Source organism: Marmota flaviventris, chromosome 9 (assembly GCF_047511675.1).
Source record: "Marmota flaviventris isolate mMarFla1 chromosome 9, mMarFla1.hap1, whole genome shotgun sequence".
Classification (NCBI taxonomy): Eukaryota; Metazoa; Chordata; class Mammalia; order Rodentia; family Sciuridae; genus Marmota; species Marmota flaviventris.
This window is the reverse complement of record NC_092506.1, coordinates 50,177,575-50,204,398: the sequence shown is the minus strand read 5'-3', so window position 1 is coordinate 50,204,398 and position 26,824 is coordinate 50,177,575. Positions and strand designations below refer to the sequence as shown.

Genomic DNA, 26,824 nt, shown 5'->3' with positions numbered 1-26,824 from the left:
TTCTACAGAGCTGACCTTCTGGAGACCAGAGGAAAGCGATTCTAGGAACTTGCTTTGTGTCTGTTTTCTCCAGGCTTAATGACTTGGCAAATCCCTCTGGCTTGTTTTCCTCAGGATGAGGGGGAGTGTTGTGCTTTCAGAGGCCAGGATCAGAGGCAGTTTTTGACTCACAGGCCAAGACTAATTGTTCTTATCACCATCTCCATCTGTGAAATGGTCATAGTGTAATTAGAGCCCTGTGCTGTGTTGGAGGGCTGAGCTGATGAAAGCCCGGCTAAGCCCTGGGAATACAGCACAGGTGCCGAGCAGCAGGCTCTGTCCCCGCCAGTCTTAGAAGGCTAGAATGCAGAGGGTGGAGGGCACCTGGCTGCTGTGCTGGCCACAGCCCCTTTGTCCTGGGGCAGAGGAGCCTTTGGGTTTGCTGCCCCTGCCTTGTTCACTAGGCATCCCCGTTCCCATTTCCTGGGGCCCTCCCCTCCACTTCCATTCCCTCTCCCTTCCTTCTCTTCCATGGGTGGTGATTGTATCTTGGGCCTTCAGGCCGGAGTTCTGAGTAATATCTGCACCTTTGGTGTCTAAGAGGTGGCTGGACCCACAGCCACCCTGCCAGGACCTGGAAGCCCAGACTCTGAGACACCTACCTCACAGCCCTCTGAACCCCCCTTGAGCTCTGAATGCTAGTAGGGGACAGCAAGAGTTGGACAGAGAAGGGGAGATCATTACAGTTTTCTAGGGAGTAATGAGAAATATGTGAACACAAAACCAAGGAGTCCAAAACAGAACAAACATCCTTTCATCTCATTGCATGAAACCCTTTGATGGTTGTCTCTTACTAACAGCTTCCCCTGTGCCAGGCCTGGTGCTAGTTTACATGTAATGCCTCCTTCAATGCTCATAATAGGCCCATGAGGTAGGTCTTATTTTCCCATTTTACACTAGAGAAGATACGGACATAGTCATTTTAAGTAACATTCTCAAGATCACACCACTGGCAGGAGCTAGACTCTCCAAAGCCCACGTCTCTGGACTGGGTGGGCTGGTGTTGGAGAAACTGTCCTGACACAAACCCAAATTGTTCAGTCAGTCCCAAGAGTAACAGAAGGAATATGGTAGCAGACGGACAGTTTCCAAATTCATCCTGAACAGCAGCCAGGGGCAGATCTACCCATATGCCCAGATCAAGGGTATGCAAATAGACTTGTGGGCAGAGGAATGGGAAAGAGGCTGCAGACTTGAGGAGGAAGACTCAGAATCTAGATCAGGAATGGGGCCTGTGGCCTCTGCCTGAGATGCAGTGCAGGGCCTTGGTCTAGGGGGAGGAGCTCCTACATGGAAATGGAGGGGAGAGAATGTAGCAGACACTCAAGTCTTTGGGATGGTCCAACGCAGAGGGAGGAGGAGGAATCCTGTGGTAGGGTATGGAGGATACACAGGGGCCTGGAACTACCTCCAGTGCAGTGGCTGCTGGGTCTAATTGGCATAAAGGAAGACTTAGAGCAGTGGGTATAGGAGAGTCCACTGGCTGGATACCAAATCCAAAGCTGAGGTAGCAACTGCATCTGAAGTCCTTCAAACTGGAGGCCCTTGCTAAATGTCCTGCTTGATTTTGGATGAGCCCCTATACTGGGGTAGCATGGAGATACCCAGCTGGAGAAGCTGAGAGAGGCAAGATATGGGGCAATGCAGGTTTACACCTGTTACCATGACCAAAGAAGGTTTCTCTGAAAGTAAATGAAAGCCCTTCTGTTGCTACTAAAACAGCAATCAAGATGCTACCATTCTGTAGAATTTGCCAACCTAAGGCTATATATATATATATATATATATATATATATATATATATATATATAAAGAGAGAGAGAGAGAGAGAGAGAGAGAGAGAGAAGATGAGAAGATCATCACTGGAATTACATCCTGAGTGAATGTATCCATGAATAGAAGGATGAATAGACTAGCATTATAAGGAGCATTACCAAGACTCTGAGACTCAGGCAGCTTCACAGGGCAATGACGTCATAATGAAAATTGAGTGTTGGTCTTCCTATTCACATCAAAATTCACAGGAGGATGTCCCAAGGTGAGGTCAAAGCCACAGGCCTGTCAATTTCAAGTGATCTGAGGAACCCCTGTATACCCTTTATGTTTCTTGGATATGGTTCTCCTTAGAGAACATGAGCCAGGTGATTCTCAAAATCATCAGTGTATCTTCATGAAGGTTCAAGTCTTGACTTCAATGTTCCATATTGTTAAATGTAAATGCTTAAATTCTACCAGATACTTAACTCTACCAGAGTTTGAGAAGCAAGTTTCTGTTCCGGAATAGGTGAATCAGGAGAACAATCTCCAAAATAAACTTAGGTCTGAAGAAATGGGGATTCAGAAATGGCAGGCACCCAGGAATCCATGGGAGGTTACTACTAGCAGTGGGGATCTAGAGAGGGGCTGAACCCTAAGGAGGCAAAATCAGGACGTATTCCTGAGAAGGGCTGGGGTGAGCACATGAGGGTCTGGATTTAGCAAGGTGTATGGATTATCAGGCAGTGTGGTTGATCTAGGACTTGAGGTGAGAGGCCTTGGGACCATTACAAGGTGGCAGCCCAAAGGGGAGAGGAGTGCTTACAGGCAGATTTGCATGATGTTTAGAAGAGAAGAGTGGCATCTGATTGTCATTAAGCCAGAGGATCAGGGACAAGGAGGCCAAAGCCAGTGACGCATGTCTTGTTTGGTTAGGATTACTGCAAGGACTGTACCTACTGCTTATTGCTGGGTAACTATAGGCTAGACAGAAGGAAAAGGAAAGGGGAGTAGAAACTCCTTCCCTAAGCCTTCTGTGGGACCCTCACCTCCCTGAACTCACCTATTTGGAGTGCTGTACTGCCAATTCTTGCCTCAGAAACCCAGGACCTGCTGAGAGAGAATTCTCCCTGGTGCTTGTTCCGCTCAGCCTGCTATGAGGTTGCCTCTTGCTAGCTCTCTGCTGGCTCTCTCCATTCTCTCTCTCTGTGGACTCTGGGTTGTGGGACACATCATAACAATGGGAAGAAGGCTTTAATTCTCTTTAATGGGGAAGGTCACTTCCTTTTTGGAGCTGGAGCTGAAAATGGCTTCCTGTTATACAGAACATGGCACCTAGTGCTTCCTGTGCAGGCCCTAGACAGTTCCTCAACTCCAGAGCTGGCAGCTCCACACCCTCATTGATTAACTTCCCCATCCAGGACTGTGTAGGTCATGTCTGTATTTCCAGCTGCTTTCCTCCGGGCTGCTTCTGAGGGCAGGTGTCCTCTCTACGTTCTCTCCAGGCAGTCACCCCCTTTCCTACCTCTCCCTGTGGTCAAGGACCCAGGAGGCTTTGAGTTCTGTGCAGGTAGGAAGTGTAAAAGAAAACCAAAAGACACTCCAAGAGTCTCAGTTGCCACATCATTCCAAATCCTCTTCCCTTCCCTTCTTTCATCCTTTTAAACTGATTGGAGGCTCTGTTTCCCATCCCATCATTCCTCACAATTTATAGGATATGCAGATTATTTTGATTAGAAACATAATTTCTGGTTCTGCCTTTCCCTCCCACCTTCCCTCCCTCTTCCCTTTCCTCTTCCTCCTCCTGGTCTCCTGACCACCCACAACAGTTTTCTCCAGGTTGGGTAGAGGGAAGGACCAGTTGAAATGCCCAGGCAGGCAGCTGTAGGAGTAAAAGCTACTTTAAGGAGCTAAAGAATTTGCAAGCCCTGGATTTTTGTTTTGTTTTGTGTCAGAACTAATCATCATATAACTTGATTAGCTGATTTGCTCATTCCAATATAATCAGCGTGGTTAATTACAGATGATGCTATTCAGGTCAGAACACACGCAGATGATGAGGTGCTGGGGCGGTCGCTCTATCTGAGACCTGTTCCTGAGTCCAGTCTTGGGGTGTGCTCCACAGGATGCTCTTAGACCACAGTCTTGGGCTGGTAGGAGGAGCTTGTCCCATTCACTTTCTTGATGAGTTTCCAACCTCAGAGGCATCAGTGTCATTGATGAGATCCAAAGTATATAGAGGAAATACAAACACGTCCTAAGATTCTGGGATGTCTTAATGCCATTAACTTCATAACTCGACAACCTTAATCTTAGCAAAAATGCCTCTGGAGTGGATAGTGGGGACTCTCATGGAGGGAATGGGATTGAGGAACACACAATTTGGAAAACAATGCCTGGCCACAGACTTTATGTTCGTCTCATGGCTTGAGCAGGACAGATGCCCCGATTTTATCTCAGCATTGAAGAGGCGCCTGGCTGCCTATTTGTCAGCTGAGATCTTTGTCTGACCCACTTTCAAAGGTTCCCTGTCTGCACTCTCACTCCACCCCTCGTACACCCTGGGTTACCTCCTCACATCATCAGCACCACACTCTTCACAGATATTTTCTTTCTTCTCAATTAATAAAGAAGACTGGGGGGGGGGGCGTGGATAAACCAATCTAAATGCTTTCCTCTCTCTCTCTCTTCTAGTTCTAAAGCACTAGCAGAAAACTGCAATTATACCACACACCCAGGAAAGCCACAATATTTATAAACAGTCCATGTTCTCTCTACCTTGAGAGACTTCCCCTCTTCGACAGCTGCTCAAGTCATCTCCCCATAACATCTGAGGATCCCTTGCAGTCAAGACCCTCTCTCCTGCCTTACCCCCTGATGCAGGCCCAGGTTTTTTTCTTGCTGCTGCAAATGCACCTTGCACGTGCACTTATGGAAGTGTGGGTCACTTTAGGTCACAGTGCTGTGTCTGTGTTGTGGGAGCTTCTCAAAAGCAGGTAACTGAATTGTGTGTCAGAATGGAAATCCATGAGGATGATGGATAGAGGGAGGGCGGGTGAGGTGAGAGTTGGGCAGGGGAAAGAGGCTTGACAGAGTGGGATGGCTCTAGACAGCTGGGTGACCCAGTGCACTTCTGGCAGAAGTGGGAGGGGCTTTGTCCCTCTTCCTCTTGGGAAAAACATGTGTGGGAAGTTTCCATTGCAGAAGGGATCCCCAGGGCTCCATGACTCCAGGACTTGCATACACACCCCTACCACCCCAGGTTTCCTGGCCCTGGATGCCATCTCCTCTGCTACCAGGCCTCTGCTAGGACCTGCCTACCTTTGCCCTCACCATGCTGACTCCTCAGGACCAAAGTGTTTTCCCTTTGTCTAGAAGACCTTGAACAATATTGTCAGGTGCAAGCACAAAGGTAAAGTGGAGGTCTTTTCTCTTCTAGGGAACCTGTGTGCTTGTGATAGAAGCCCTATGGAGACATAAAACCCAGTTCTAGTTAGTGGGGGGAAAACTTTAGCTATGGAATCCATAGAATTTATAGAATATCTACTCAAATCTGAGCCCTGGACTGAGAACTTCTTCAAATATTATTTCACTTCACACTCAGCAGCCCCAATGGTCCTCTTTTGAAGATGAAAAGTCAAAATTTAAAAAGAAAAATTCAGTTCAAGTTTCTTCCCTTGCCCCACATAATAGCCTTCCTTTCTGCCAATTCTGTCAAACCTGTGCCAGGCCCTGGCATACTGCCCCAGATCTGCCTAAGACTAGGGAACTCTCAAGTAAAAGGGAGGCCTAAGACTTTGGGTTCAACCTCAGCAGAAGTAGCTGGAGCCCCCACTAGGAGCCAGTCTCATGTCTCTCTCAGCCTTCGTCTCCTTTGCTGCTCCTACATCCCTGTGATGGGCCATTCTATCTGGATGTTTCAAGCCAGGTGTGCAGTGGTAGGCAGAATGTAGGTGACCACAGGGCAGCCATCCTACAGTTTTCCTGGTCCTCCAATTTTATTTAAATATTGTTTTATACAAATTATATAAAATATGTACATACTTATATATATGTACGTGTGTGTATTTATGTGAGTGTATATATGCCTACACGAACACACACACACACACACACATGAGATCCGTTGAACGATTTGTCTCTCAAATGTATTAGTCTGAACAATCTGTCCCTGGGTATTTGTATTAAAACTTAAATCAAATGTCAAAACATCATGAGGCTGGGGGTGTAGCTCAGTGGTAGAGCTCTTGCCCATCATGATTTAGGCTATGCAATCCCCAGTATCACAAAATAAATGAATGGATGAATTAATTAATTAATTAATTAAGAAATAAAAATAAATAAAGTCAAAATTTTAAAATTATTTTAGTTACAGGAAATTGTTCTGATGCAGTGAAAGGAAACATCATATTGGTCAAAATATCTTATTAGTTAGTAGGAAGTTATTCTGACATAGTCTGCAAAAATTTATTGAAAACATTATTCCAAATCAATCATGCCACATAACCAGCCAAATAAGAACCCAAGACATTGTAATAAACTTCTCTGTGATCTTGCACTTTGCTTTATATTTGTTGCAATAGGTTTCCATGTTTCAGGAATGTGCTCCAAGAAGAATATTGAAAAGCCACAGATAACAAATTAGGCTGCCTCAAGAAGTCAATGGCTGGTAGTGTGAAAACCTGACCCTTATAGATCTTGAAATAAATGTCTATCTACTGGGAGAGGTAAAATGAAAATTTTCTCAAAAATAATATCAGTAAAAAAAATTTTAATTTGAACCACAAGTATTAATCACAATTGGGGAATTATTCAACTGAAGAATTTGACCCACAAGGACAAATTATTCAATTGATTTTTATTGGTATATTATATTACATTATATATGTGTGCATTATTCATATACTACAAATATATATATGTGTGTGTGTGATATATATATATAATCTCAAAACAGATAAATTTACAAAGAAGTGGAAGAAACATGAACTTGTGTGTGGTAGGCAAATTCTAAGATGCCTCCCAAGATTTCCTGGCCCCATGTGTGTGCCATGAATAATTCCTGGCATTGTGAATATCATGGATTTTGCTTGAGGGTTTAGTTCATATAGGACACAGCTGACCTTAAGATAGGGGAATTATCTAGGTGGCCTGATGTATTTCTCTTGAGTCCTTAAAAGGCAAAACCGACTGCAGAAGGTGAAGTCAGAGAAATTCAATGTGCGGAAGTTTCTCCAGTGCTAAGGAAGAGGGGCCACAGGACAAAGACCTGAGAGCAGGCTCAAGTTACCAGCCAACAGCCAGCAAGATAGTAGGGAACTACCACCATAAGGAACCAAGCCTCCAGATGAGAACTCAGTCAGCTGACAATTTCCCTTCACCCTTTTGTGATCTTGAGCAGAGGATTCAGCTAAAGAGTGCTGGACTCCTGACCTGTGGATGATGATAATAATAATCAGGTGTTGTTTTCAGCTGCTAAGTTCCTGGTGATTTGTTACACAGCAACAGAAAACTAAAGCACTGACTTTCTAGAGTATAAAATATTTCTTGTTAATTTCTTGCATGCTATGGAATATTTGAGCTCATGTTCCATGACCCTGACCTATAGAGAGTAACTTTAGGAGGGAAGATTGAGAATGGCTGGGGTAGAGGTATGCCTTTTATTCCTTTGACAAATATTTGCTCTCTGTCAGGCATTGTGCTGAGGCTACGGCAGTAAAAAACTCAGGTAAAATTTTCTGCTCCAAGAAAGCTAGAAAAAAAAGAGGTTACAAATAAGGGAATAAATTAAGATAATTGTAGAAGTAGTGAGATCTGTGACGATAAAAGAGAGTGGAAAGCAAACATGACTGGGAGGGCTGAGGTTGCTGCTTGAGAGTTCCCTGGGAGGTCAGGGAGGCTTCTGGGAGCGGGCATGAGAGCTGAGGCCTGACATGGAGAAAAGCCAACCCTGTGAAGAGTGATATATAGTCAGGTGCAGTGGCACCTGCTTGTAATCCCAGGGGCTCAGGAGGCTGAGGCAGGAGGAGGATTGCTAGTTCAAAACCAGCTTCAGCAAAACAGACGTGCTAAGCAACTCAGTGAGACCCTCTCTCTAAATAAAATACAAAATAGGGCTGGGGATGTGGCTCAGTGGTCAAGTGCCCCTGAGTTCAACCCCCACCAACCCCCACCAACCCCCAGAAAAAAAAAGGAGTTAGATATGTCAGCTCCATGGGTGTGAGCCTTCCTAGGGGGTGTCATGGCTAGCATGGGCTGGCATCAGGGACAGAACCCATGGCTGGCAACAGGGAACCCCTTGGCCAGGCCTTTCTCACATCCAGGATGCCTTTTGGAGCCTTTCTCAGGCCGTGTGTGAGCACTGGTAAGTCTCCAGGCAGCCTGCTTGGTCTCAACCTGGGACCCAGAGCTCCTGGTCTCGTCCCTGGGATCCTGGCTACTAGTCCCACCTCCAACCCCCTTTGGGGATATTAGGTAAGACTTGAACCTCAAAAGAGTTTTCCAGATAATCTGCGCTGTTCTGGGTCTGGAGATTAGATCTCTGCCAGACAGAAGGCTCTCTGTTCTCACCGTGACCTGTCCTCACCTGCCTGTGAGAGGTTTTCTTGGAAAGTGTTTGTTTTCCCCTTGGGGCCCTCTGGGTTATCTCTGTCCCCGGACTGCGTGTGCAGTCCAGGTTCCCACCCACCTTCCCGTGTCATTACAGGACTCCTCTCTCTAAGGTGTGGGGTGAGAGTGAGGAGGATGGCCATGCCAGGCCTGTGTGGCGGGCTTGTCTAGGCTTCCTCCACCTGTTTACACCCTGAAGCAGGGACCTGGAGAAGGAGCACATATGAAGGCCCAAATATGACATGTTTCAATAATTTGAAATTATCTATTGGGCTGGCAAACTGTATATAAAATGTGGTTTAGCTCTGTTCTTAGTCAAATATACCTTCACAATGACCTATAAGGTCAGACCTGAGTTTAGACTTCTCAGATGCAAAGTTCCACACCAAAATGGTGGCCTTTGACTCCCAGCCTGCAGCCGATGCCCTTCTGTTACCACTCCTGGCTCTTCTTGCACAGTAGGGAGTTTCCTGGGAATGCACCTGGACACCTTGGTGTGCATGCCCACAGGTTATGGACTCCCCCCACCACTTCCAAACACCTTTCCCTCCAGCCTGAGGGTAAGCCCAGTATCAGTGTGCATCATTATTGGGAAGAATGAACCTAGGCAACAGGCACAGACAAGAGTGGGAGTGGGCTCTTGGATGGGTATCCAGGGTTCTGGCTACTGGGAGCGTGCTCTAGGATGGGGGCCCTCAGGCCTTTGTAGGATCCCTGTGCTGTGTGTGGTGCAGCCACAGCTGAAGAAAAGGAGAGAGGCCCAGGGCAGAGGTCCATGCTGCCTGGACCTGAAGAGGCTGTTGTTTGGAATAAGATCTTTCTGGTACTTTCCCACAGTGCTGCCTCTCTTACGCTTTAGAATGATTTATACTTTACATTTCTTTTTGATGTTTTACTCTTAAAACTTTTAAATTTATATAAGATGCAAAAGGAGCTCAATGAATTCACACACGCCTACACCTGCAATAATTTTTGAGAGTAAATTGCAGACATTGTGACTCTTTGAGTCCTTCAGAGTGTGTGTGTGTGTGTGTGTGTATATATATATATATATTTTTTTTTTTTTTTTTTTTAAAGTGGTGCTGGGGATTGAACCTAGGGCCTTATGCATGTGAGACAAGCACTCTACCAACTGAGCTATATCCCCAGCTCCTCAGCATGTATTTTTTTTATGGATGAGGATACTCAATTAACCACAGCACAATGGTCAAAATTAAGAAATTTAACATTAAGAGAATATAATTGCCCATATTCATAATCTGCCAGTTATCCCAATAACGTCCTTTATAACATTTTTAAAGCATGGCATTTGGTTGTTACGTTTCTTTATATTCTTTTAATTTACAACTGTTTCTCATCTTTCTTTGTCTTTTATGATAGTGATATGTTCCGAGACCACAGGCTAGCATTTTAAAATTTTAAAATGTCCCTCAAATTGAATTATCTGATGTTTCCTCCTGATTAGAGTCCAGTCACATGTTTTGGGCAGGAATACTTCCTGAGTGATATAGTGTTCTAGGTACATCTCACCATGATGTCACTTTGCCCCATTATCAGTTCATAACCTGATTTGCCTGTAACATTAAATCACCAAAACATACTGCCATGTAATGTTGTTTGAAAACATGCTTTCCCCATCTTGTAATTTTTATCAAAAGCAACATTTCCAATAGTATATATTATAAATCATGTGTTAATTTTCATTTTTATAATAGACACATTTTACAAAATAGTAAAGATAAAGTCAAATTAATTTTAGCAAAATGCATTATTTAACCTACATATCCAAGATATTATCATTTCATTCTTCAAGTAATAAACTGTTCATGGGATACACTTCATTCTTTTTATTCATGCTAAATCTTCAAAAATCCAGTGTGTATCATATCCTCATTTAGTTCAAACTGCCCATGTGTTATGTGGCTAGTGTCTACCCTACTGGACACCACAAATCTAAAACATGTTTTTCAATGTCCTATAAACCGACCATAATTTATTTAACCAACTCCCCCATTGCTAGAAATTAAAATCATTTTCACAATTTTGCTATTATAAATACTGATGCAATGAAGAATTTTGTACATAAATCTTTCTGTGCATCTCTAGATATTTCATTAGGATATATTCCTTGGGATGGAATTGCTTGTTCAAGTTATCAAAGTTATAACAATTTTAAAGCTCTTAATGCTGCCAAATTGCTTTCTACAGATTCCCATCATTTGCACCAACAGAGTATAATATACTTACATACTTCTATCAACACTGGATATCATTAAAAAGTCCCCCCACCACCATGTCCCCAAATTCCCAATTTTCTATTGTTTAGATTTTTCATGTAAATAGCTAACTAAACATCAGTGCTGTGTCAACTGTCTTCTGCCTGTCCCTGCAGATGCACTCTGCCCTTCCCCCTGCCCTGTACCCAGGAGGCCGGCCTGGGTGGACTACATCAATGGCTTCCCTTGCCTCCCAGTTAGCTTCCTGTGGGTAATGCCAACAGACTGACTGATGGGGGATGGGAAGAAGGTCAAGAGTGAAGTGAGGAGATACATTTCCCAGTATCCCTCCCCTCGGAGTTGCTGTGGTCAGCTGTATCCTTCTAAGAGGGTCCAGAGCTCCTTTCACAGCTCTTCCTGTTAGCTCCTTCCATGACTTCCTACAATGGCTCTCTCCTCTTGCCCTTTGTGGCCTAGGGGAGGTGATGGCTTCCAACAGTGGATACCTCCAAAGGCTGCAATATCCCTGACTGCTTTCCCTAAACTCTCTTCACCCCTTCCTAAGCAACCTCTTTATTAAACTGTCCTTGAATACTCAGTTTTAGTCAACAACAGTCAACAGTTGCTTGTGAGCGTCCTGAACAATACAGCTAGGCATGAGAGGGAAAGGTCAAGACTTACCAATAAGCTTACTTCAAAGTAAACATGTACTTCAGAAGACAAAATAATGTTTTTATGACAAAAATTGCATTTTAAAATTTTTGTTATAATTAGTTATATACCACAGTAGAATGCATTTTTACATATTGTACACAAATGGAGCACAACTTCTCAGTTCTCTGGCTGTACACAGTGCAGTCATTCCAGTAGTATAATCATACATGTATATAGGGTAATAATATCTGTCACATTCTACCGTCCTTCCCATTCCCACAGCCCCACCCCTCCCCTCACTCCCCTCTACACAAACCAGTTCCTTCATTATTCCCTATCCCCAGCCCCACTATGGATCAGCATCCGCTTATCAAAGAAAACATTCAGCTTTTGGTTATTTGGGATTGGCTTACTCCACTTAGCATAATAATCTCTAGTTCCATTCATTTACCTGCAAATGCCATAATATCATTCTTTAATTCTGAGTAATAGTCCATTGTATATATGTACCTCAGTTTCTTTATCCATTCATCTATTGAAGGGCATCTAAGTTGGTTCCCTAGTTTAGCTATTGTGAATTGAGTGCTAAAAACATTGATATGGCTGTGTCACTGTAGTATGCTGATTTTTAGTTCTTTGGGTATAAACTGAGGAGTGGGATAACTGGGTCAGATGGTGACTACATTCCAAGTTTTCTAAGGAATCTTTATACTGCTTTCCATAGTGGTTGCACCAATTTGGAGTCCCACCAGCAATGTGTGAGTTTACCTTTCCCCCATATCCTCATCAACACTTATTATTGCTTGTATTCTTGATAATCGCCATAAAAACAGAAACAATTTTTTAAAAAATAAAGCTCTAATTTATCTCCATAAGAAATTCAGATCATATTATAACCCTAAAACAATTATTTTAAAGGTCAGCTGAAGTGTGAACAACATTTAGCAAAGTTTTTCTTGGGCCCAATCCATATGGTTAGATACTCTGCTATTCTAGTTCCAAGCACTGAGAAAGAATGGTCTTGCCCTGTTCATCTTTGCTCTTCCAGAGAAAGCAGCACTTTCAAGGAGAGACACTCGAACCCAACACAGCAGCAAAGCCTCACAACCCACAGCACTGCACAGATGCTTTTGGAAAATCGACTACCTCTGTCTTAGAGAAAGGACAGAGCTCTGTTAAGGGCACCTGTCCCTCTGCCCCACAAGCTTCCTGTCCTAGACACTGGGGTATAGTGGTTCTGTCTTGGGGATTATTCTCCTATCCCCAAGAGATGAAGTGTTAGCATCTTCCTCCATGATTCTGACGACAGTGTCCTCATATTTTCTGCAAACATTTATGGAGGACCAGCTCTGAAGAGACGTAAATTTTGACACAGAAAATAGGGATGCAAATAGCATCATCAGAATAAGTTCTTGAGTCCTGCTCTACTCATTGTGCTTATTGCTACCATACTGTATTCTACACACACACACACACACACACACACACACACACACACACACAAATATGTTAAGAAGGTAGATTTCATGTTATCTGTTATTTTTTTCTAAAATTTTTTAGTTGTAGATAGACACTATACCTTTATTTATTTTTATGTAGTGCTGAGGATTGAACCCAGTGTATCATTCGTGCTAGGTGAGCACTCTACCTCTGAGCCCCAACCCTAGCCCCTATCTGTTCTTATTACAATAAAAAAATTTAATGTTTCATTTGTTATCCCAAGCTAATACACAGAAACTGTTTTGGATTAGGTGAGAGCTTTAGTAAAACTTCTGCAAAGATGCCAACATTAGAGCTAAGGACAAGCAGGTGTGGGGAGGGTCCTTGCCAAGAAGGAGTGTTTTAAGCAGAGGGAAGAAGGAAGACCATGGGGGAGGCCTAAAGCAGGACAGAGCTCTGAGCATGTGAACAGCTAAAGGGCAGAGTCGGGAGACACAGCAGACAGGAGTAACTCAGGACCCAGCCAGCTTCTGAGAGCCTTCTGGGCCACTCAATTAGTTTGCAATTTTCCTGAAAAGAAAAAAAAATTATTTTAAAAGCAATGCTATGGAAAGAACAACCAGAGAGAAAGAGAGTAGGGGAATGAAAAAATGGATTGTCAATACAAGACTGAGTTTTTAAGAAAAGGATTAGATAATAACGTCCAGATAACTTATTAGAATGTAAGAAATATTAAAATTATAGTAAATATAAATGAAAAAAAAATATCCACAAGGAATTGATCCAGGTGGTCCAATATCCTAAAGGAAGAAGGAGGAACCCTGTGTAGGAAAAGTAAAACTGTAGCCAATCATGTTAAACACCTGGATTTTGACAGCACCTCTTTCTTTCATGCCCGTGCACCTCTCCCAGATCAGTGACATTGAGGCCAGACAGATACTCGGGACTCTGCTCCGGGCAGTGACCACTAACTGATCAGGGTTCATTCACTGCTTGAAACACACCAATGTGCCTTCTCAGATTTACATTTGAAAATGGATCTCTAGCAGACATGGGGAAGGTGGATTCCCTAAAGGCCATGTCTTAAACCATTACCTTAAACATTTTGAATATAAATTCTGAAGTGTCATGATCATCACCTTGGGAAGAACCTGAGCTCTGGTGGCTTAGGGTGGAGGGTCCCAGCCTCATGCCTCATCACTGAGTCACGCTTGACCCGAGAACATCATGAGAATTTAGTGTCATGCCTGTCCCAAATGTGAATCTCTTTTTCTTACTGTTATGGTTTAGATCTGAGGTATCCCCCAAAAACTCATGTGTGAGGAAAACAAGAAAGTTTAGAGGTGAAATGATCAGGTATCAGAGCCTTAACCTAATTAGTGTATTAAACCATAGAGAGGAATTAAGTGGGTGGTAACTATAGGCAGGGAGGGTGTGGCTGGAGGAGGTGGGTCATTGGGTGTGTGCCTTCAGGGTTCATATTTTGTCCTTGGTGAGTGGAGCTGTCTTTCTCTCTCTCTCTCTCTCTCTCTCTCTCTCTCTCTCTCCCCCTCTCTCCCTCTCCCCCCTCCCTCCCTCCTTCCCTCTCCCCCTCTCCCTCCTCCCCCCCTTTTCTCTCTCTTGTGTCCAGAGCTGCTTTCCTCTGTCCTATCCTTCCACCATGATGTTCTGCCGCACCTTGGGTCCAGAGCAATGCAGTTAGTCCTCTGTGGACTAAGACCTCTGAGATGGTGAGTCCCAAATAGACTTTTCTTCCTCTTCACTGTTCTTGCGAAGTCCCAGAGGTAGAAAAGCTAACTAAAACACTTAGGATCAAGGAAGGTGACCACCATTTATTTGGCAGGCTTCCTCGGCCCATCTTTTCTAGTCAAGGCGACTCAAGTGTGCAATAGAGCAAGACTGTTCCAAAGGAACCGAACCTGGGACAAAAGCTCAGAGGGCCCATCGCTGATCCCATGGTCTCCTTAGCCACCGCCACACACTCTCTCAGGGTGACGGAGAGAGCTGTTTCCTCTGGTGAGACCCGCAAGGCGACCTTACCTTTCACTTTTACTGCGAGGAGGACAGGAAGGAGCTGACTTCACACAGCCTCCCACCTTCCTGCTTTCCTCCTGAAGAACCCTGGAGACTGGAGGAGATTTCTCATCTGTCCCAGTGAGCAGAAAATGAAAAGAAAGAAAAATGACAGAAGATTAGGCCATTGTCCTTCTGACATCAGGGCAGGTGCCTAGCAGGGCCTGGAAACTCTATAAAAAGGCATTTGTTCTTCTGAGTTCCTTTCTAATTTACATGCTTTTTTTTTTCTTTTTGAGCACCTGCCACTTTGTTGTGGAATGTGTGCACTTGAACCACTTGCTCTCCTTGGGGTGGGAGCTCAAGAGCTATGGCTTCCTTACTTACTGGTAAATATCTATCCTTTAGGTATCTATCTTTTTCTATCCTTTCCCCTTAGTCCTTAGATTAGGAGGCTGCAAAGTTTTATGTAGAAGAACAGGTAGTAAATATTTTCAGCTTTGTGGCCACATGGTCCTTGTTGTACCTACTCAATTCTGCTGTTGTAGCCAAAACAGCCGTATATACCATGAAAATAAGTGGGGATGGCTGCGTTCTAATAAAACTTTATTTACAAAAAGAGCAAGCCAGATTTGGCCATCGTTTGCCAAACCCAGCTTCCCAATGCTCCACGCAACAAGGTATTCTTATAGAAGTCTCACATTCCAAGCCCCTTTCCACCAAGAGAAGACACGAACAGTGAGACAGCAACAGACTGCAAAGATAAATTTCTGGAAAAGCTTCTGCTTTCCTAACAAAGATGTCACCACTTCCTCCTTCCTGTTTCTTTTACTTCTTTTAACATAAGCATGAAGCCTGGAAAAATAGCAGCCATCTTGTGACCAACAGGTTCCGAGGATGAGGGCGAAGGCCTACATACACCTCAGGCTGGTGGAGCAGCAAGACAGACAGTGTGGTCCCTGACGGTATTGAGGCACCAGCTCAGCCCTGACATCTCTACCCAATGACTTCTTTTTCTTGGGATAAATAAAACCCCATTTGTTTAAGCCCACAGTTGGTTTATTATTATACTTGAGCACATGCCTTATACAATTTTTTTTAGATGCAGAAAATCTAAAAGTAGGTGGGGAAATCATATACAGAATCACCATTTGTAAATATTTAATGTCACACAATGGGGAGGACTTTCTAAGTTTCTCTCAAACCCAGTTTACGTTGACCACTGGAAGGCAACTCTAATTACGTTTCTGTGTACAAAGTGCAGAAAGGATTAATTTGACTACATCATCTCCTTGCAAGAAATCTGGATGTTGCAAACCAAAGTTTTTATAGCATTGGAGTGACGGCACTCTTGAAATCTTAGAGCTTTTGAGTATTTCCTTTCTTTGGCAAGTGGTTCTTTTTATAGATCTTCAAAAGGGTCAGACCTAAAACTCTGCCCCAGGACACACACCTGGGTGCTGTGCAAAGACTCGTTTGCATGTGGACCCACCACCCTCCTTGTTAAGGACAAAGTTGCCTCTAGACATAGGAGGAAAATGACAGAGTAGTGGAACAGAGTAGAAAACCTGGAAACTGAAAAAAAAATAAAAGGAAACCCAACATGGAGCAGAGGTGATGTAACTAGTGAGTCAGGAAAGATAGAGCCGGTGACAGTCGGTGTTGGTGCCGGAACACCAAATGGAAAATGTGAAATCAAATTCCCACTCCACCTTTTATCCAGTCATTTCTAGAAGGATTAAAGGTCCAAATGGAAAACATAAGCCATTAAACTTATTAACATATATGATAATATTCTGTGTCCTTAGGTTAGGAAAATATTTCTTGACAGGAGAAACCCTGAGGGAAAGAGTTGTGAATGTAACTATTTTAAAATAAAAAACTTTGGCACATCAAAAGACATTATTTTTAGAAAATGAAAAGATATAATCTCAGTTACTTGGAAGGCTGAGATAGGAAAATTGCAAGTTCAAGACTAGCCTGAGCAACTTAGCAAGACCCTGTCCAAAAAAAAAAAAAAAAGAGAGAGAGAGAGAAAAAAGATAAGCCACAGAATAGAAAAAAATATTTACATGTTTGCAGGTACTTTATAATTATAGAAAGAAGACCTACAAATTAATAAGGAAAAGAAAAAAAAAACAGCAACCTTGGGAGAAATGGGAAAAGCTATAATTAATGCACAGAAGGAGAAACACTGAAGGCATTCACACATGAAAGATGTTCATCCTTGCTGGTCAATTAGGACAATACAAACATAAAGAAGTTACACGTTTTCACTCATTTGTGTGGCAGAGTTTAGAAGTGAAAGAATTGACATGGATGTGGGAAAACAGGAACTCTGCTGGGGGAAATGTACATTGGCACATCCGTTTTGGAGAGTACATCTGTAATAAAACTTTCATAGATAAGCTGCACTCGTTAGGATATAAGCAGATACTGTTATTTTCTCCCATGGCTACTATTGAGCCTTGCCTGCCCACAGTTCTCTCTCTGCTCACAGTGGCCTCAAACACCATGAAATACCAATAATAAGCTCAATGCCATAGACTGAACTATGCCCCCCCCCCTCCAAATTTATATGTGGAAGCCCTAACTCCCCCATGGGACTGTGCTTGGAGATGAGGTCTTTAGAAGGTGTTCTAGTCAAAACATTTGTACCCTCTTGTTCTTAGTTGAACCCTAATCTCCAATATAATATTAGGAGGAGTGGCCTTTGGTAGGTGGGGCCCTCAAGAACATGATTTGTGCCCTTATAAAAGAGACCCCAGTGAGCCTTTTTGCTCCTTCTTCCATGTAAGGACACAGTGAGAAGTCAGCAGTTGATGACCCTGGAAGTGACCCCAAATACCAATCCACCAGCACCTGGGTCTTGACCTCCCTAGCCTCCAGGACTGGGAGAAAATAAATCTGTTTTTTAAGCCTTCCAGCCTATAACATTGTGTAGCAGCAGCCTGAGCAAGCCCAACATATCTGACAGCAAATGTATATGACTTAAGATGAAGAAAATGATAACTCTTTCTGGGAGATGCAAAAAATGACCTGCAAAACTCTGGATTAGGAGGGTGTGTGTGTGTGTGTGTGTGTGTGTGTGTGTGTGTGTGTATAAATGTATTAAAAGCAAATCAGTAGCAGGAACAGGGATGTAGTTCAGTAGTACAGAAGTTACCCAGTGTGAGAGTCCCTGAGTCGAATCTCCCCCCCCAGTACTGCAAAAACAAGCAAATCAATAACAAAATAATGACTTGATAATGGTATTCAAATAATACAATATTCATCAAACAAATAAAACTAAAATCCTTCCCTAGCACTATACACAAATAAATTTCAGGTAACAGACATTTAAAATTTAACAAAACCATTGGGGTGACCATTGTCTTTGACCCTCCCTTCCTCACTTGGATTCACTCCAACAGACTAAGCTAACGTAAATGTGGTGATCACATTTCCCTGAGGAATAATTGGTTCAAGACATATGAAGTGTATTGTGAAAGCACATGAAATAGAATACAAAAAGGAAAAGAAAATGGAAGGAAACCTCATGGACCAGAGATGCTTTATTCAGCACCAGAGGGGCACATCTTTGGGTGGGAAAATGGCAGCAGGTCACCAAAAGGGTCTGGGTTTTATGGGACCTTAGCAGAGTGGGGTCACGGGAAGAGTTAGTTACTTTTGATGGTCCCTTTTGATGGGCAGGGCCAGGTCAGGAGAGGAGTTTTGATGTTGGGCTCATTTAGGGTGGGGCGGGGCAGGTGGGGGAACTGTAAGGGAAGTTCCTTGGGGCCTATTTTCCATATCCTTCATATTGTAGCTTTGGGGAAAGATTTCCTTATTTCTATAAAAGAGACAGAAGAAAATACAATTATTTTTGTCTCTCTGGCTTCAGGTGAATTCTGTACCTGCTAATAGATAAATGATAGAAGTCTAAAAGGATAATACCCCCAACGCCGTCAATGCTTCCTGCTATTTCATTCTGTATTTTTAAGCTTTTTACAATGAGAATGAATCCATCCACTAGTTAACATTTTTTTTAGGATTCTGATTACCCTGTTTAATCCTTATTATCTTAAATCCTTCTTGGCTTTCTTTCCACTGACACCTGCCTGGCACATCCTTGTCCCATCCTTTCATTGGCAACTTTTTGATACCATTTGAAGTCACATGTGGTGAGCAGCCTGTGGATTTCCTTGTTGTTGTGACTCCAGCTGAGAGTCTCTGCCTCTTATCCAAGGGGGTTTAAAAGTGTTGACGTTGATTGACATAACTCTTTGGCCTGGTGTTACTTCTGTCATCTTGCTTTATGTCTTAAGTTTTCTCTCTTTTCTTTCTGTTTTGTCTTTTTGCTAGGTGGATGGTATTTTGTTTGCTTTTATCTTCTGCAGTGATGTGGAAACGAGACTTCCTGCTTTAAATTCTATGGGTGGTGACTAAATTATGAACAGATTCTTAAATTCAAAAGTATCAGCCAGGATTCAGTCAGGAAAATGATGTCCAATTTTTCCAGGGATGAAAGGTTTAGTACAGGAAGCAGGGGCTGGCACAAACTTTGGAAGAACAGCGTGAGGAAGGTCAACAAGTGTGCCATCAAGGTCTGAGCCAGAGGTTTGAAGCAGGTGGTGCTCGGGATTGAGTGGGAAGCCACTGTGAAATCTCAGGCGGTCCACTTTTTAGCTGTAACTGTTTCAGGAGAACAATGGCTTCTCCATCCAAATGTCACAAGAGTGTCCCAGGCAGAGACTAACCCACAGCCACATGAGCAAGGCAACCCAGAAAGGTGGTTTGGGACTTTTCTGTAGCAATGCAGAATAACAGTGAGTTGATATAGACAGCCAGAAGAGCAAACTTACTGTTTTACTAAATATAAACACTAACTTTACTCTTCATTATGCAGAATGAGAAATCAAATATTCTTGCTTCCTCAACTATTCTCATTTCCAGTAATTTTAACTGAACAATTTGAAATATAATTATCCATTTCAGTTTTTTTAATATTTGAGTCCCTGTAGCCACATTTATAATTGTGCGTGCATGCGTGTGTGTGTGTATGTGTGTGTGTAAATAACTGGTTTCAGCATGATAATTCCCCCTTATCTATACTTTCACTTTCATCAACCAAGGTCCAAAAATAATAGGTGGAAAATTTCAGAAATAAACAATTCATAAGTTTTAAATGGCACACAGTTCTGAGTAATGTGATGAAATCTCATACCATTTCACCTGGGACATCATCCTTTTGTCCAGTGTATCCACACTCTGTAAGCTACCTGCCTCATAGTTACTTAAGTAGCTATTTCATTTATCAGATTGACTATCACAGTTGTATGGCAGTGCTGTGGTCAAGCAACCCTTATTTTATTTAATAATGATTCCCAAGTGCAAAAGTAAAGATGTTAGTGATTTCGATAGTGATGGTGGTGACACCATAGAGAAGCCACAAAGTATTTCCTTTAAGTACAATAAGATATTTTGAGAGACACACAAAAATCACTTATTTACTATAGTATATTATTTAAATAGTTCTATTTTATTATTAGTTAATTGTTATTAATTCCTCACTGTGTCTAATTTATATGTTAAGCTTTATCATAGGTATGTATCTATAGAAAAAAATTGTATATATAAGGTTCAATATAATCCATGCTTTCAGGTGTTGGGTGCAGAGCAGGCTGAACTGTGTTGTCTGCAGGGCAGACTGAACAGATGTTGGCTGCAAGATAGCCCACGCACTCAAACCCCCCTCTATCTGGTCCTTTATCACCTGTTTGCCTCAAGTCTGAACATTCAACCCTGCTTAAGGCTGAACACTTAACCCCCCCCCCCCCACCTTGGGCCATCAAGGCAGCTTGCAGACCCAGAGGCCCCATTAGATTTGGGCTATAAAAACTCCCTCCTGCCAGGCCCCCCTCTCTCTTGCCCCGCCCCTCTTGCTCTCTCTCTCTTGCTCTTTATCTTTCTTATGCACGCTCTCTGTCTCTCTCTTGCTCTTGCTCTCTCCCTGTTCATCTCTTCTCTTTTCTCTCTCTCTCTTTCCTTTCTCTTTGTTGCACTGCTGCAATAAAGATCTTTTGGTTGCTCCGAGTGTTGTGGTCACTTTCCTTTCATTGGTGCCGAAACCCGGGAGAGGGTTAAAACCCACTTTTGGGTCCCTCTTCCTTCGAAAGTGCCACTCACCAGATGGCCTGAACCCAGACCTGAACCCATTTTCTCGACTGCCAGAACTCCATCCACCACCAGCCTTCGATTGGTGAGTTTCCCCTCCCTGGAGTCCTAAACCCAATGGTGGTGTCAGGAGGATTTGGCCATTGATTGTCCGGCAAACCTCTTTGCCCACCTGCGGGGAGGAAAACACCCCACCACAGCCTTTAAGGCTACGGTGGCCCTCAGGGACTCCTTCCTAGGGCAGAATAGACTCCTGGGTTCAAAATTATTCCCTTCCCTTCCCAGCTGTTAGTTACCAGCATAGGCATTGTAGGTCTCCCTCGAAGGACTGTGTAACCTCCAGGGACACATAACAGAGAACTGAACATCACAGTCCACCCAGACCTTCACCATCTTGGTGGCTCTCCTAAAATCCTAGTCCTCAGACACTTACCCTCCCCTTCCTCCCTCTTCCCCTGTCTCTCTCTTTCCCCTCTTTCCGGCCCTGCGAGTCTCCGGCCTCTCCAGGAGGGGTCCCGAAAAGAAAAGCCTTGGCCAAGGTCTCCCACGGCTCCAGCTCCGTCCAGGACGAGAGCTTCGACTGTCAGGATTCAGTGACGACCAATCTCTGCAGCTCAAACCTGCCACTAAGGCACTCCTGATTTTTGGCTCTAGCGGGGACGCCCCTTTTGCCAATAAATCAGTTTCCTCCTTCTCTCTTATACTACGGTTGCGTCTCCTTCCTTCTCCTCTATACCAAGTTTGCATCCCCTTCCCTCCTCCTTATACTACTTTGTGACATGAGTAATGTGTCCTCTCTGCCGGTCGACTCTCCCCTACAATGCCTCTTGGATAACCTCAAAACACTCTCCTTGACACCAGACATCAAACCCCCAAAATTGATCAAATATAGCACCCAGGCCTGGCCCACTTATCCCTTAGACAACCAAAGCAGATGGCCCCCCTTTTGGGTCCCTGGATCCCTCCATTCTAAGGGATCTCTACAATTACTGTGAGCATTCGAAAAAATGGGTAAAAAGCTGCTATATCAAAGCTTTCTTCTTGCTTGTGCTCTCTGCACCTCTTGCAGACCTCTGCAAATTCTTCTAGCTTGCAAACCAACACCCACAACCACTGATCCCCAATCTCCTCCTCCTCCGGACTTATCCACTACTTTTGACCCTCCTGATGAATTTCCACCCTATCGCCCAGCTCAAATAGGTCCTCACCCTCAACCTTCTGCCTCAGCCCCTCCACTGTCTCCCCCACCTGAACAACCTGACTTCTCCTCTCCACTCACTAGATCAAAAACCTAAACAACCGTCTTTCCTCAAAACATTGCCTCTTTTCTGAGGTAGCAAGTACTGAAGGAATCCCTCTACCCACTCACTCCTCTCTTCTCCTGTCAGCGCCCACACCAGGTCCCACCAGGTCCTCTTACCAGCGAACCCAAAGCTCAAACCAGCTGAGGAGAGCCCTTGGACCCCTATCAGAGATCTGGTGAAAATGGCCTTTAAAGTTGCTTTGTCATCACTGAAAACAGGTTACTAAGAATTGTCCCTTACAGGCTTTTTGGGATATTCACTCCCATCCTCCCCTCTGCTCTACCTGTTCTACTGCTCAAGTTTTCCTTGCTAGGGAAAATCCTATTCTTTTACATCACTCCTTCCTCATTCTCAGATCCACTGAGCTGCTCTCAGCCCCACCTTCCTGTCTTCCCCTCCTTACCCAGGCCCACAGAAAAAGCTTAACTGACCTTCTCTAGAAATCTTCACCATGGCTGATTTTAGGACTTTCAGCAAAACAATCTCTACAAAAAGTTAAATGTAGATAAACTTCCTATTTTCCTGTTGCCCTGTTTCACAAAATATGTAAAACAAGGCCTCTGGCCTTGAGCTGGGGCTTCACAGAGAAGGCTACATGTCTAAGATAAGGAGGTTACCAACTGGGCTCCATGATAACAGCTGGCAGGGGTGGGGAGGGTGGGGGGAAGAGGAGAGAAAGGGAAGAAAAAGCTCTCCCCCTCCCAAGTGTCCTTGAAGGGTTAACTTGCCCAGAACAGAGGAAAAAAAAAAACTGCTTTTTGTGAACTTCTGCAGACTGTGAACTTCTGAGCCCCTTCCCTTACATGTTGGGTACAAAATTCTGAAACAACCTAAACTTGGGGTTCAGGGAATTAATTGATTACAGCAGAAGATGTGCCCTCTAAATCCGGCTGCAACCAAATAAAACTATTTCCCTATCTTCAGTGCTATCTTAGGTGCCTTGCCTTGTCTGTTCCTACAACAGTATAATTCTATATACTTAAACATTGTTCATGTTTTCATGAAATGGTCAATAGATGTGATTAATTGTGTACTGCAAATAACAAAATATCTCTTATTAAAATAAAATAATTTGCCTAAATTCAAAAATTTACAAGGATTATTTAAAAATGTGAAACAAAGAAAGAGTTAACAAATAGGAAAGAAAAATTAGAAGGTTCTAGGTATGGATTTAATAGAAGGAAAATGTGTTTCTGGATAAGAGAGTCTGTTAAGTAAATAAGAGGGTTTAAGTAAGTGCTAAAGAAGGTCTGTATATACAACTATGGTTAAACAACAACCGTTATTTTGCAATATTGTAATATGTTATTCCTCTAAAAGCTAAACTTGATTAATATAAAAACATCAATAATAATTGTGGTACTATTACTCTTCTTTGTATATTGAATGTGCTCATATTTTCCAGATATATGTCATTAAGATAGAAGCTTTAAAAAACTATATCAAGCTGGTGTTCTCCAAAAGGTTACATGGTTATTTTAGGCTTATAAAAATAACATATCAGAGATTTATTTATATCATTTAATGTTTTATAACTGGACCTGTTATCAATAAGATTAATATAAAGTTCTATACACTGGGTACAATTTAAATGTAATATACTGTATTACCTAGTATTCATGTGACATCAAGCAACAATATATGTAAATTTTATAAAATAATATTAAAAAAAAAGATCAGCTTCAATACTAGAACACTTTACCTAAGATTTATAAATCTTAGCCTTACCTGAGATAAGGCTGTGCTTCCCATCTTACTACATGTAAGAATGACTCCAAAGTAGGCCAGACTTCAGCTAAAGCCCAACACTCTTAATTTAGGGTGAAACTGACTTTGCTGGATGTTTATGATCAAGACTTAAAGTTAAATTAAAATGGCCAAGAAAACCAATATTTGGCTCTGGCCCTCTGAGTCAGTCTGAATCCAGGGAACAGGGAACTTCTCTAAAGAGCTTTACAACTCTGGGCCACATAACCTCCTGATCAGGGAGATTATTGAGACCACCGGAGAATGAAAAGCCAATCAGTGCATTTGCTGTGAATAGGAGGGTCATTGGAGACAGGAGACATCCCTGATGCTTCCAAGGGAAGCCACATGGTCAAGCAAGACCTGGACCCATCCTAGCGCAAATGGCACTAGCAGAACTAAGAAGCTGCTCTCAGGTTCCCCCACGAGTGACCCCTATGGGAACTCAGCTGACTCTTAACAATAGATAGAAACAAAGTCAATTTTGACCAACTTGGTCTTAAACACCTACCAAAACCAGTTATTCCTGGGAGTAATAAAGGACAAGAATAGCTAGAAAAGAGGAGACAGCAACTAAGCCAACAGGCTCCATGGGGAATGTTCAGTTAAGTATGGCCTTGGCTCCTCCCCCTCGCAGGACCCCTATTAGTCCTCTCTATGTTTCTCCTAATAGGACCATGTCTATTAAATTGCCTATAAAAGTTCATGCAAGATCAGATACACAAATTCACCAACAAGCTGGTCAATCAACTACTTCTTTTAGACTACCAGCCCTGATGCCCAAGATGGACACCTACGACTCATGACCAACTCCTCTGGCTCCAGAGACTCTGTGCCCATCTAAAACCCTCTCTAACCCTTTTTCCAATTTTCACAACCCCTCTTTCACTTCCTAGGAATGAGAACTACTCTCCAGCACATCCACTCTGCTTATTCTGTCTGCTCTACAGTATCCCCACAAGGAAGCATCAAACCTAAACTCCCCCTGGTACCACCATGTCTCCCACCTTAAAAAGGCACTTGTTCCAAATGTCCAGTCCTGGACTTCCACCATGCCCACCAAACTCAAAATTTCTTGCCAACCCTCTTCTTCTTTTACTAATCATTATTCTCTCTCAAGTTTTTATCTCAAACCACAGATACCGCTTCTACATCCAAGCGACATGACACCAGGATGACACCACCCACTCTCAGTTTATGGGTCAAGGCGATTGCCCTTCCACTGGCTGCAATCAGGCTGTCACCCTTAACATTACTGGATTCAACCAAGCCACCTCCAATACTTCCTAGAGTCCCTGCTACAGGACCAGTGGCTGATACCAAGAATCTCCTCCATCTAGGACTGGTTTGATGCCATCGAGGACTTGTGGCTTCAAGGAACTTTTATGGACTTTACCCCTACCACAGTAGTTGTCTGTAGCCACTGAGTGTTATTTCTGCTCTGGTGTTCTCAGACCTGTCCCCCGAACATTCCTCCACCTCCACTTCCCCTTCTAGGTCCAACGCCGCCCACCATTAAGCATAAAGTACCCAGAGGACTTTACGCCGTCCCCCATGTCACTTAGAAAAACAAAAAGGGAGGAATGTTGGGTGCAGAGCAGGCTGAACTGTATCATCTGCAGGGCAGGCTGAACAGATGTTGGCTGCAAGATAGCCCACGCACTCAAACCCCCCTCTATCTGGTCCTTTATCACCTGTTGCCTCAAGTCTGAACATTCAACCCTGCTTAAGGCTGAACACTTAACCCCCCCCCCCCACCTTGGGCCATCAAGGCAGCTTGCAGACCCAGAGGCCCCATTAGATTTGGGCTATAAAAACTCCCTCCTGCCAGGCCCCCCTCTCTCTTGCCCCCCCCCCTCTTGCTCTCTCTCTCTCTTGCTCTTTCTCTCTTGCTCTCTCTTGCTCTTTATCTTTCTTATGTGCGCTCTCTATCTCTCTCTTGCTCTTGCTCTCTCCCTGTTCATCTCTTCTCTTTTCTCTCTCTCTCTTTCCTTCTTTCCTTTCTCTTTGTTGCACTGCTGCAATAAAGATCTTTTGGTTGCTCTGAGTGTTGTGGTCACTTTCCTTTCATCAGGTATTCATTTGGGGTCTTGGAACATATTCCCTTTAGGTAAGAGACGACTACTGAACTTCTTTCCAGTTCTTTCCTCTTATTTGTCCTAAGATCTTACTTTGGATTCCCTAACTTGACATTCTTATAGATATTCTCAAGGAATCTGAAGGAAGAGGGACAGATTTTCTTTTAGTCTGCATTTCTGAGGATGTCCTTCCAGTGTTATGTCACATAAATTAATAATTTCCTGAATTTATAGGCAATGGCCTGATTTCTACAGCTCAACATAGACAGTTCTTATTACTTTTTAGCACTCATTATTGTGAAAGGAAGGTTAATGTCAATCTTTTGTTTTTGTTTTGTCAATAGTTTCTTTTTTTTTAGATTAGACACTAATTCTTTATGTTGAAATTTATTTTAAATTGACAGATTTTTTTGTAGCTTTTGACTATTTTTAACAAAACACATCAAATACACACTCAAGCTGGGCTTGCTTGGTGGTGCATGCCAGCAATACAGGAGGTTGAGGCAGGAGATTCGCAAGTTTGAAGCCAGCCTCAGAAAATTAGCAAGGCTCTAAGCAATTTAATGAGATCCTGAATCAAAAGAAAAAATAAAAATGTTTGGGAATGTAGATCAGTAGTAAAGAACCCCTGGGTTCAATCACCAGAACTCCCTCCATCCTTCTCAAAAAAGTACACACTCAACTAGATTGATGTTTGTAAGGTCAAGAATAGTTTAATTTATTATTGCTAAGCTTTTCTTCTTTAGTAATATTAATAAGATAGATCTGGCCTCTCTTTTCCACATTTGTTATTTTTAATCTTTCATTGATGTAT

At 43.1% G+C, this 26,824-nt stretch overlaps 4 long non-coding RNA genes across 6 annotated transcripts; 2 read left to right on the top strand and 2 right to left on the bottom strand.

Moving 5' to 3' along the window:
- Nucleotides 1-13,013: 13,013 nt before the first annotated feature.
- LOC114098236 (uncharacterized) lies at nt 13,014-22,760 on the bottom strand. The gene is made up of 3 exons (XR_003583704.3): nt 22,618-22,760; nt 14,754-14,859; nt 13,014-13,283 (listed from the first exon to the last, which is right to left on the bottom strand). It is a non-coding gene; the product is annotated as an uncharacterized lncRNA (long non-coding RNA).
- Nucleotides 14,222-15,777, top strand: LOC114098237 (uncharacterized). 3 transcript variants are annotated; one of them, XR_011708553.1, is made up of 4 exons: nt 14,222-14,443; nt 14,557-14,729; nt 15,026-15,115; nt 15,615-15,777. It is a non-coding gene; the product is annotated as an uncharacterized lncRNA (long non-coding RNA). The 3 variants fall into 3 exon arrangements; XR_003583705.2 differs by lacking the exon at nt 15,026-15,115; XR_003583706.2 differs by lacking the exon at nt 15,026-15,115 and having other exon boundaries at nt 15,574-15,777.
- Nucleotides 18,263-22,514, bottom strand: LOC114098238 (uncharacterized). The gene is made up of 2 exons (XR_003583708.2): nt 22,303-22,514; nt 18,263-18,558 (listed from the first exon to the last, which is right to left on the bottom strand). It is a non-coding gene; the product is annotated as an uncharacterized lncRNA (long non-coding RNA).
- On the top strand, nt 20,376-25,979 carry LOC139706876 (uncharacterized). Its single transcript, XR_011708552.1, has 2 exons — nt 20,376-20,967; nt 25,053-25,979. It is a non-coding gene; the product is annotated as an uncharacterized lncRNA (long non-coding RNA).
- The last annotated feature ends 845 nt before the right edge of the window (nt 25,980-26,824 follow it).